Source organism: Chamaea fasciata, unplaced genomic scaffold (genome assembly GCF_029207755.1).
Source record: "Chamaea fasciata isolate MVZ Bird 193981 ecotype frontalis unplaced genomic scaffold, bChaFas1.0.hap1 SCAF_10, whole genome shotgun sequence".
Taxonomy (NCBI): domain Eukaryota; kingdom Metazoa; phylum Chordata; class Aves; order Passeriformes; family Sylviidae; genus Chamaea; species Chamaea fasciata.
In genome coordinates, this window is record NW_027094095.1 from 26,569,659 (window position 1) to 26,580,977 (window position 11,319).

Consider the following 11,319-nt stretch of genomic DNA (forward strand, 5'->3'; position numbering starts at 1 on the left):
TGCAATTTTCCTTTTTTTCACAAAGCTTTATTCTCTCAGGTAAAGCTGCTGTTGTGTCTAAATTAAAAAGTCCTATTATTATATTCATAAATGGGGCAAATTTGAGCTCACCTCTGAAACCCAAAGCAAAGCTCTGCCACACCACATTTTCATCTGCTTTCCAGAAAGGCAGGGATTATCCTGTAGCACTGAAGCTCTGCTTTCATGGTGGGAAGGAATTCTGGATTTTACACTGTTTGCTGGCTGTGCACAACAGAAGAATAGACAATACCATCTGAGCTTGGGACAATTAACAGGATGTCTTTAGAATATTTTTATTACGTTAATCTTTTCTTTTGCTTGAGCCAGCGTTCCCCTTGAGAGGAAGAGAAATGATGCTGAGACAACTTACTATTGCAAATTAATTGTATGGTCCATTTCCCAAGCATTTAATTTGGCTACAGCAACCTGTTTAACTCAAATGAGTTGTCAAAAAGTGACACAAAAGAGAGGCCAAGTTCTTTAGAGGTGGCCAGTAATTTTAAAGGATGAAGGGAAATGGCTGGCATTATTGCTTTTGTCCAAGTAAAGCCTCTTCTAAACAGGGTAAGGGAAAATCAAGTGATTTGGCCTCCCCAAAAATTCATGTTACTTGAGACCTTTCGGAAATGGTGATTGAAGACGAACTCTGGACTGGAACAGAAAACAGCAAAAACATATGAAATATAAAGAAAAAAAGTGTAGTGTTTCTTACTTCTCATAACAGATAAATCTGAAAATTGGGATGTAAGTTTGGGATAGGAATTGGGACAGATGGACCTGCTCTAACCTGAGCTACTTACATGCAAGGCAGGTCTCTTTACCTGCATGAGCAAGAGGTCCACACATGAGATCTCTTCTGCTTCAAAATCAGCAAGGTCTGATCTATCTTTTACAGCATGGCTTGTGTTTTCATTTTTAGCTCTGGTATCCTAGAAGCATTTCCATGTGTGTAGCCTTTGCCTTGAGTCCACTCTTGGTATGTGGACCTCTGTAATTAAGCCATCCTGTATTCCTGAACCCATGGCCTCCAGCTTTCCCAGCCTTCTGCCTGGGTGCTTCTCTCACAGCTGCATGGATTTCAGCTTTTCAAAGTACAGTTTGATTCGTTCTCTCAACACAGGAGCTTACCTTCAGCATAAATATTTTTGGAAACACAAAGGTATAATTTTATAGTTAAATAATCACATTTTCCTGGGAAAACTTAGAGGCAGTGGGCAATGCAGATTAGGATTTGGCACTTTGTCAGACACTCAAGGAATCTCTCCCTGAGTAAACTGTTTCACTGGAAATATTTATTGTTCAGGAAGCAACACATAAAACTTTCTTTGCCATAGAAGAAGGTGGTCTATCACATCAAAGAAGACTTCTACCAGCCTGATCACTCTCTACAATGATGTATCCTTCTTCCATGAAGCAGATATAACCAAATACTTCTGGTAAGGAATTACTCTTTGAGGCTAGGACATAGATACTTCAGTTACAGGGAGTAGAAGACTAATAGACATGAATAAAAATTTGGAATGGATGAAATACTTATAATGGTGCATTTTGAAGATAACCAGTTCCCTTTTTGTTTGCGTGTCCTAGAGATGACTTCTTTTCAGATAATTACTTTGCATAAATTTAGATTCCAGAGAAGTATGATTCACAGAAGTGCAAGGATTCCTTTTACTAAGCTGACCTTGAAGAACAGATCTGTTTCATTCTGTGCTCAGTCTCTTCTTTCCTGCCTCCTCTTATCACTTTGGTGCAGACAGAACCATCAGTGATGTTCCCTCTGCCGGCTCCGTGCTCCTGCCAGCTCCACTGCCCTGCAGATGGTGGCCAGGAGCAAAGCTCTTTGCAGGGTCTGGGCACAAACTTCTTCGAAATGTTACTCAAAACCCCCAATCTGATTCTTGGTACCAGATATCCATTCATTTATTAAGAACAAACACAGCAGACAACTAATGCTGCACTTTTTCTGTTATTCAAACCTGCTGCTAACAATGAGGAAGATGATGTCATTCCCTGGATGTGACAAAGGACTAATATTATATGCAGTAAAAACAATGAGTCAACAGTTTCTATTCCCTTGAGGTCAAACCATTCAGCAGTTTTGAAAGTAGACTGTTCTTTTTTGTGCACAGAGCTTGTTGTCTATTAACACAAAATGTGTAAATCAAGATATAATTTGAAAAAAAATTTTTGTAGTTTCAAGGGGAATTTTTCAAACTGAAAGTCAAATTGAAATATCTTACAACATAAACCAATAGATAATTTTTTTCCCCACGTACACTAATCATAATGTTGCAAAAGTATTTTCTTTTTTAGGTCAAAGATACATTATCCATGTTAGGTCATTATTTGTATGATCCTGAGAGGCACTTTGCAGTTCCCAGTAACAGAACTGTGAGTATTAATGCATAACTAAATACAATGAAATTTTCTGGAGATGTTTTGTAATGGTCTGAAAGATAAGAAAGACCTTTAACATGAAAATGTGTTTTGACAGACAACTGAAGGCAAGGAGTCTAACAATGAAAATTTCCCAGATTTTTTGGAATAGATGAGGAATTGACCAAATCCTGGCCACCTCTAAACCACAGCTGCTCTAAACCTAGCTCAGGCTAGTGCAAGAAATGTCGTGTTCGTACAGATCCTTCCTTCAGCAACTCTCAAACCTCTGTGGAGGATTATTATCCTGCTCATACAGACTGTGAAACCGCAGCACAGAGAAGTGACAGCTCAAGGTTGTTTAAAAGTCAGGAGAGTTTGGAAGAGAACTCAGATTTCTCAATCCCTGTCCAGCACTCTGCCCACTGGGCTCCAATGCCTCGCTGAGGATCTGCCTGATAAAGCTCCTCTTCCAAACTGGGCAGAATTTAACAATTTTGAGGAGTTTCAATTAATAATATTGTTGCTTATAATAATTTTATTTGGTGGGAAAGTAGACTTGCCTAATGACTTGAGGTTCAAGTGCAAGGGAATCCTAGGCCAGCTTCAGTCTCCATTCCTGTTATCCTTGCAGACCAAATCTAGAGACAGGAGAGCAAACTGGATTATATCTAGATGGGCTTCTATGTAGGAAGAAATACCATTTGGCCTGCATTGACCCTATCTGACCATGTTTTAGATTAAAATGAGCCTTAGAGTGGAATAAATAATATTCATCATCCTGACAATTAATTGAAATGAAATCTTAGACTCTGAATCCCAAGGAATTTCTTCTGGCATGCTGTCAAAGTGCTGGATAAAGTCTTCTAAGCCTTATGCTGACCACTTTAGTATGTCATCTAAAATAACTCCAAATGGCTTCAGGCATAGTTTGTCCAGTAGATCCCAGGCCCAAGTGATTACTTACCCAAAATGTGGAGGAGTACATCTGGCAGCCCAGCTGGTCAGTGTCCTGACAGATGTATTGGAGAAGTAAATGCAGGAGGCATGGCTCAGTCTGATCTTTAAACTCTCTGCCTTCTGATGTTTAAGGAACTTTTACCTTTTGGAGTATTTAATAGAATATTTAAACCAAGTATCTAAGACCTAAAGACATCTCAGTTGTTTCGGGTGTTCTGTTACACTGCTCAAGTGAGACCAGAAAGCTTGTTAGAGCACTTCAATTGAAACACAGACATTTCCACTAACAATTGCTCTTATAAAAATCAGACAGATTTCAGACAAGGGAAAATAAAGAGACTAAAGCAACTTACAGAATTTCCTCTGGATGTCTCAAGTTAATTGCAAATCCTGTGGCCTGGTATTTTCATTTCCATAGTCACGATCAAAGGCACAGTGATTTTGATGTGCACGTAAGAGGGATGAAACACATTTCCCATTTGAAATTAGAGTCTCCTTTTCAAGTTGTGTGGTATTTTTGCAGCCAACGTGTCTTACTGCCTAATGAAAGCCAAAACCTGAATGTACTGCAGGAAGATTCACACATGCTGCAGCCATGTAGGTGTTATTATGGTCTATTTATATAGACATATATCTTGTCTTATTATTGTCTATTTAATAAGTAGACTTATAAACTACAAATAAAAATAGAGGCTCATATCCTAGTGTGTTCCAAGAAAGGATCTTCACCTGATCTTTGTTTTTACAGCTCTCATTCCAGCAATCAACTGTGAAAACTTGCATAAATACTCTCAGTATGACTGAAGCTACTCCTTTGTTAAACAGGGTATTACAAGTTAAATCTAGGGACACAGATTCCTATTCAGGAAAATAGTGAAGATCTTAATTAAAATTAAACATATCTTAGCATTACTTTGTAAAACAAATCTGACTTTCAAACAAGACTGTAATGAGGCTACCCCAATGCAAGGGCATATTAATATTAGGAGGTATCAGCAGGATTATAATTTCAAAGTTTTCTAAATATGACATCTGGAAAACCTATACTTACTTTCAATGTTAATTAGACTGTCTGCACAAAAATTTCAGACCAGTAGCATTTCAAATTTATAAAGGAAAATGTATTCTTAATGTTAAATAATATAGACAGAAAACAATAAAAAGTTTTGCATGAAACTGTGAAACAAATCATTAGGCTTTGGGCTACTTCATGAATGTGCTTATCACATCTTATTAGATGTTTTTATTAGATCTGTTTTATTATTAGACCTGTTAGTAGGTCAGTTCTTTATTATATGTTGCAGTGTCTGTTTAGAACCTCACCTATAACTACCATTTCAACAAATCAATGTATACAGTATAGCATCAGTATAGCGTTGTATTATTGATCTGCAACACTATTACAAATATGAATATAGATTTAGCTGTGGTCCAGGGGTCAATATTTTTGATGTATCAATTTGTTTCACAGTTCTACTGTTACTTTTCTCATCCATTAAGGCAAGAATGTTTCATAACATTAAAAAAACCCATTTAGCTGGAAGGCTTTTCTAGAGAACAAAATCTGTCTTATTTTCTCTTCCCTGGTAATTTTCTATTACGGGAGGAACAAGAATGGAAACTTAATACCAATTTTCATCTATTTTCCCTGGCAAAACAAAGTAAGAAATAGGTACAGCATGCACAATATGTTACCTGTGTTTTGTCAATTTGTGTTGTCTGTGGAGAATAGGTTGGCACACAAAAATTGAAATGGTTATTGCATCCCTCTTCTGAACAGATTCATATCCCCCTTCAGGAGGGAACTTGGGTGAGCCCTGGCTTGATCAGTAACTTCCCTGGGTGCACAGAAAGGTCTGAAGCCTACACTGTTAAAGAGAAAGGGGGAGAGAGGCTCTGAGAGGGGCCCTGACACACACACTGCCTGCAGCTGCAGAGCTGAGGGTCAACCCACATCCCACATCCTGGGAGCAGCAGCAGGAACAGATTCCTCGTTCCACACCAAGGCTGGAGGCAATGTGTTCCTGAGCAAGGCTGGTTTGGGGATGCAGGACGGAGAACAGACCTGCTCCTGAATCCTAAAGTTACACAAGTATGCATAGAGCAACTTCTAAGTGGGTACAGTGCGTGGGCTTTCTTACTGAGCTGAAGAAACAGGGCAAGATTTTACCTGGGATTGTTTATTTTCCTGCAGAATACACAATCTGCCCTATCAGACAGATGGAATTATTACCCAGTCACAGCAACAACTTCACACTCCACTAGAATGTGAACTAACTTCACTAGAATGGTATTACTCATGCTCCTTAACAGAAACCTAGCACTGTGGTTTTGGTGGCACACTGAAAACTTATTTTGATCTTTCTTGTGTTTCAGATGGCAATGCATTGTCTCCTTCCTGATCTTGGCTTACAGTCCATACTGAAAAAAAAAATAAAAATTAAAGTGATTAAAAGTTTTAAGTGGATTTATTTGTAAATGCTGGTTGTGGCTTTCTCATAATGAATCAGCTTTATCCCTAAAAGTCACTAAGTACTAGTTAGCAAATTATCTATTTTCCCTCGCAAACGCTATATTATGTACGAGAATAAAATATTGCTTTTTAAACAGGGGTGGATGTTATCACTTCAAATGTGCTTATATGTACTTCCTGTGCTTAGATCCAGCCCAGCAATAACAATACCACAATTACCAGAATGTATAATCTATAATGTGTCCCTGTGTAAATCAAGCCCCCGCCAAGCACGTCGCACACATCCTGCAGGATACCACTGCCATCCTCAATTGTTTCCGGTGAGCGCCCTGCTTCTGCAGGAGGATTTCTGAGCCCTGCTCACACTGACTCTCACTCACAGCACTGCAAGTTACCTCCTCCCAGTAAGATTTAGGCACAGAGCTGAAGCAGGTTTTGGTCATGATGGCCTAAATGGGAAAGCAGAAAATCAGGCTTAAGGGGAAAAAACAGATCCGGTATTTTAAAAATACTTATGGGATTTCCAATAAAAGCACAAAAATAATAGCAAATATTGCAAGGGAGAGTGTTCAGGATTTAAATTCAGTTGTTAAATTACTAAAATTGCAAGGGAGAGTGCTCAGGATTTAAATTCAGTTGTTAAATTCCTAAAATAATGCATACCTGGGGTTTTCACACCATGGAGACTTAGATGTATGATCTTAAATACACATTCCCTCCCTTTAGAAGAGAGCATCATTTTTTCTCTGTGCAAAACATCTGAAAAATAAACATTTTTGGAAGAAACTTTACAAAGTCAAAGAAAAAGCAAAATCCAAACTAAACCAGAAATATGTCAGTTTAATTGCAAGACATATTGCAGCCATACACTCAGAACAACCTTACAAGAATACTCTGACAATGTCATTGTCATGATTCAGCCCAAGTTAACTCAACAGACTGACTCAGAAATTAAATCTACTTGATCTGTTCATGACTTCATATTTTTAGTTAGTTCTCAGGTTAGATAATGACTTTTCCAAACCAATGTTGAAACCAATATGAAGTTTCAAAATACTGTAAACCACTTTAAAACATAATTTATAGATACAATCCTTTAAAAAAATAGGTGGCCATTGTGTTATTTGACAGCTTTTAGAATTGGACTCAATAGGCTTCTAACTCTCATTCTACTTTATAACTGGGAAACAAACCATCTTTCCTGGGTACACCTGATTTCCATTGAGACTCTTATAAGCCAGAATTTTAGTATGTTTTAAAACAATAATGTAGCAATTTAGAGGAAACATATTATGCGAACCCTGTTATTTTTCTCTTTCTGATGCAGGCCTACTAAAGGGACATTCTAGCTGGAGGCAAGTCACTGCTTGTCTGAATGGTATTTGAAAGTACCCCTTTTTCTTGCTGGTTTTGGTACAAAATTATGTGATGAATAAATGATTCAAACTTAATTTGTCCACTGCAAAAGCTGACAGGGAGTATTTCTTGTGCTAGCATGCATACCTGGATTGCAGAGGTCACAGAGGGGAGCAGGGCAGGGGTGCAGGAAGCGCCATGTGGCCGAGGGTGGCCGAAGAACTGACACACACCTTCTGAGGGGAATGGCCAAGTCCTGCTGCACTTCAGCTCTTCCGAGACATACAAGTCAGTGCAGCCATCCAGATCCATACAAACAACTTTTCCCTGGAAGTTTCATTGTCCTTTCTGTACTGGACAGTACACTTGACATCTTGACATTCCCTGCCTTGTACTTTTTCTAGTCTGATCTTTTCTAGAAAGATGCTTGTAAAGTTGAGCATCAGTGCAGATCCATCTGCAAGCACTTCAAACCCCTTTGGAATTAACAGTCAACTGTAGATTAGCATAGGACAGGGAGCCTGGCTCTCCTTGCTCCAGAAAAACCTCAGGAAATTCGGGTCTGATGTCTCACAGCCACTCTAGGGTAAATGGAAGCTGTCTTGGCTGAAGTTGTGGATGAACTATTCTGCTTGTCAGGATTCAGGCTGATTCCTGCTCAAGTGACCCTGATGAAAACCTAAGACACATGCCAGTGTTGGCCCAGGTAACCCTGCTTGGAAATACAGAGCTCTTCATCAGCCTGGCTGCTAAACCCTGAGCTGTCTCTTCATTTTTGTACAGGATTTGGGACAGTCACAGGCATGTGGATGTTGCCCTTGCTCAGCAGACAGACCCATCTCTGCTCACACAAGCATTTTAAAAAAAGAGCTCGCAAACCTGTGATATTTGGCTTAGGAAATAATTATTGATTCTTTAATGATGCAGATACAAAAAGCAGATAGAATTATCGAATTACTTTTGCCTTGTTTGTTGCAAACTTCTTAGCTGTGGCACCACCTTGTGGACATTACTATGTGGAGTGAGAACTCGACTGGCGTGCCAACTAAAGCAAGCAAACCAGGCATTTTGGAAAAACAGCTATGGTTACATATGGTTTGCTAAAGGAGAGTGAAATAACTACATTTTAAAAAATATTCCTCAAAATTCACCTACGAAATAAAACGTATAAGAAATACCATCATTAGGGTGCTCAGTTGTCTTTGCAGCTTTTACCAACCCTCTGCCTGTCAGCCAGGAGGAAAGGCAGCCTTCAAAACTACTTTTGTTCCTTCTCAATTGACTAAGTAGCAGCATCCAAACCCCAGTTCTCTTCTTGCTGTACATGAAGACATGACTTTTACACCTATCCCAAACAACAAGACTTGCAAAGTCCAAATCATAATACTGAACACATGGAGAAAACCTTGGGTCCTACTCCATAGATGTAAACTCAACAGTGAGATTGGTGTTCAAGCTAAGCCAAAAGAAAAACATTCTCTGACAAATATAAACTGGTGGCTCTTTTAAATGCTTGCTGAAACACAAGCCAAACAAAAATAAATGTAAATTCCACTCTCTTGGCCATTAGATTCTCAGAACCTTTTGCAGCTGAGGTAACAGGGTGCTCCTGTTATGAACTCTCTTGTCTGTTCAATGGCAAAGCAGGAAAGCATAGGAGAGCCAGAATTTATAACACAAGTTGAGTGTAGCACACATTCACTCTGGGTGTGTCTGAGTGAACTTGGGGAGCATGAAATAAAACATTGAATGGCATTTTCTATTTCTCTCTCTTCAGTAATATACAACCTGGTACCTGCACCAACATAAAGCGCAGGAGGAGATGAAGACTTGGACCAATCTCAGACTTGCTAAAATGAAATACTGAGCACTGCAACCAGGGAAAGCAACTCATCTCTAGTGGAGCTCATTCCTCACTCTAGAACAAACACTACTCTTGGTGTCCTTCCTCTGCAAACAGCAGCACTGTACCTGTCTTATGAAAGAACAGAGGGCAAAATGTCTTTAATTATAAAATTAAAGTATCTTTTAAAATATGATAATGACAGCACTAAGTTTACAATTCAGGCATTTAAAAAATATTCCTTAGAAATGCATTATTATTTCCTCTGTTCTTCATCTCAAAAAGATGAAAGAGTCTATGCTGGTAATTTTTTTTCCCTTTGGCATATTCAAACAGTAAGCATTACAGTTATTTTATTTTTTGTGCTTGGAAATTCCTTAGTTTAAGTGCAGTGTTTTGAAAAAAAATATAGGGCTTTCAGACTCATAGTGATTATTCTCAGAGATCAACTATTGTTTTCAATTTAACTTAAATATTTGTTTTGGAGAAAATAAGGCATTGACTACCCCTTACTCATGCTGAGTGCAGGAATTCTCTTTCTCCTTAGGCACCATTAATGTAATTTTGTTCCCCGTTGCAATCAGTTGCATAATGCAGCCTCATTAATGGCTCTGGATGTATCTGCATGGAAGTTCTCATCCACAAAATTGCAGGAGCAGTTACTGTAAACATGGGGTGAGTGACACAGAAAAGACTGAACCAAGTTTATTCTTATACAGAACTCAGTTTTAAAAAATATCTTTTTTTTTTTTTTCCACGTGAAAATGTCATATTTGTGTCCATCACATTCAGCTTACTTGATTTCAGAAAAGAAGCTAATAAACTGTGAGGCAAAAATAACCTTAAATCTCAAAAATGGTATTTTTTCCACAGACTTGAAACTCCCTTGAATACTTTAATTATCTCCTTCCTAAAAGCCAACAAAGTAGCATGGCACTAGATTTAAATAATTTTATTTGCGTTCCTGCCAGAACTGATTTCTTGCTGTATTAGCCTATCAACCCCAAAACCAATTTCCACAGCATCAGTGACCTTATGTCACTTGATGTATTACAGCAGCAAGAGAGAAATGGTTTCAGAAGGCTGTAACAGCTCAAAATTATTCAGTATAAATCCACTGGTACATGCAGGAGACAAAGCCCTGAAATTATGTTGCTAATCTGCATAGCCTAAAGTCAGATTTCTGCATTTTTAAAGGCTGCACCAACTGACACAGAGCTGTGGTGGGTATTATCAGAAAATGGGATGGAACAGGCAGAAATCTGTTCTGGCTGGAAAATCCTGGGACAGAAAGAATGAATGAGAAAGCAGCAGCACCCCCAGGATGAGATCATGGGGGACACAGTGGGAACAAAGGGGGTTCCTACCACAGGAACAAGTGGAGAAAGGGACCAAACCCTACACATGAACATTTCAGGGGGTCCTTTAATAAGAGGAGAGTTTTTGAGGCGAAATTCAGTAAGTCTGCAAAAAAGAATGGATCAACCCAGACTCCTCAAGCCCAAATGCAGAGCCAGTTTAATCTACCTAAAAATTAAGTGCACAACTCTTTAGCTATCAAAAGAAAAGGTAATATTATTACGTTATTTAATACTTTTTACAGGGAATGAAGGTTGCATAAGCCTCTATGCTTATTAGACATTAGATTTAATTTCCTGTATTACTGAGAAATGGGTGATTTGGAGCTCAGCCAGGCTTGGATAGATATAATAGGTTACACATTTATAAAAGGAAATCAGTACAAGTAGGAACTGCTGCTAGAGGTGTCAATTTAAAGTAATACTCTCCCCACCAAAAACCCCATCCCACACAGTACAGAGGAGACTGAATCAGAAATGTGCTGTAAAAGCTTTAAGTCAGGGGAAAGTGGTGCAGAGACAGCAACCAATGACTCAGTACATTTGACCTTCATGTGTTATTTTTGTCTGAAGACTTAATTTTGTGGTTTCACTATGGGTTCATCCCCAGCAAAATTTGATGTCCTCTAATAATTGTCACAGGTGTTATTGATACATTTATGCCTTGGTCTGTGAGACCCAATGTGACTCCATATATTGATAATAAAGACACAGGTTATTTGCTTATTGTTTCACTTGGTGAAGTGCACAAGCAAATGAAATAAAATGCTTTATAGTCTATTTATTTCCTAATTACTTGTGCAATGTTGCTCGATTTCTTGTTTCCTAGTGTGCTTTCCTTTTTCCTTAGAGGCAATATAAACGACAAAGAATTTTCAAAAGAAGGAGGATCTGGGAATTCTCAATACTGCAAGTTATCTCCTTGGCATTTT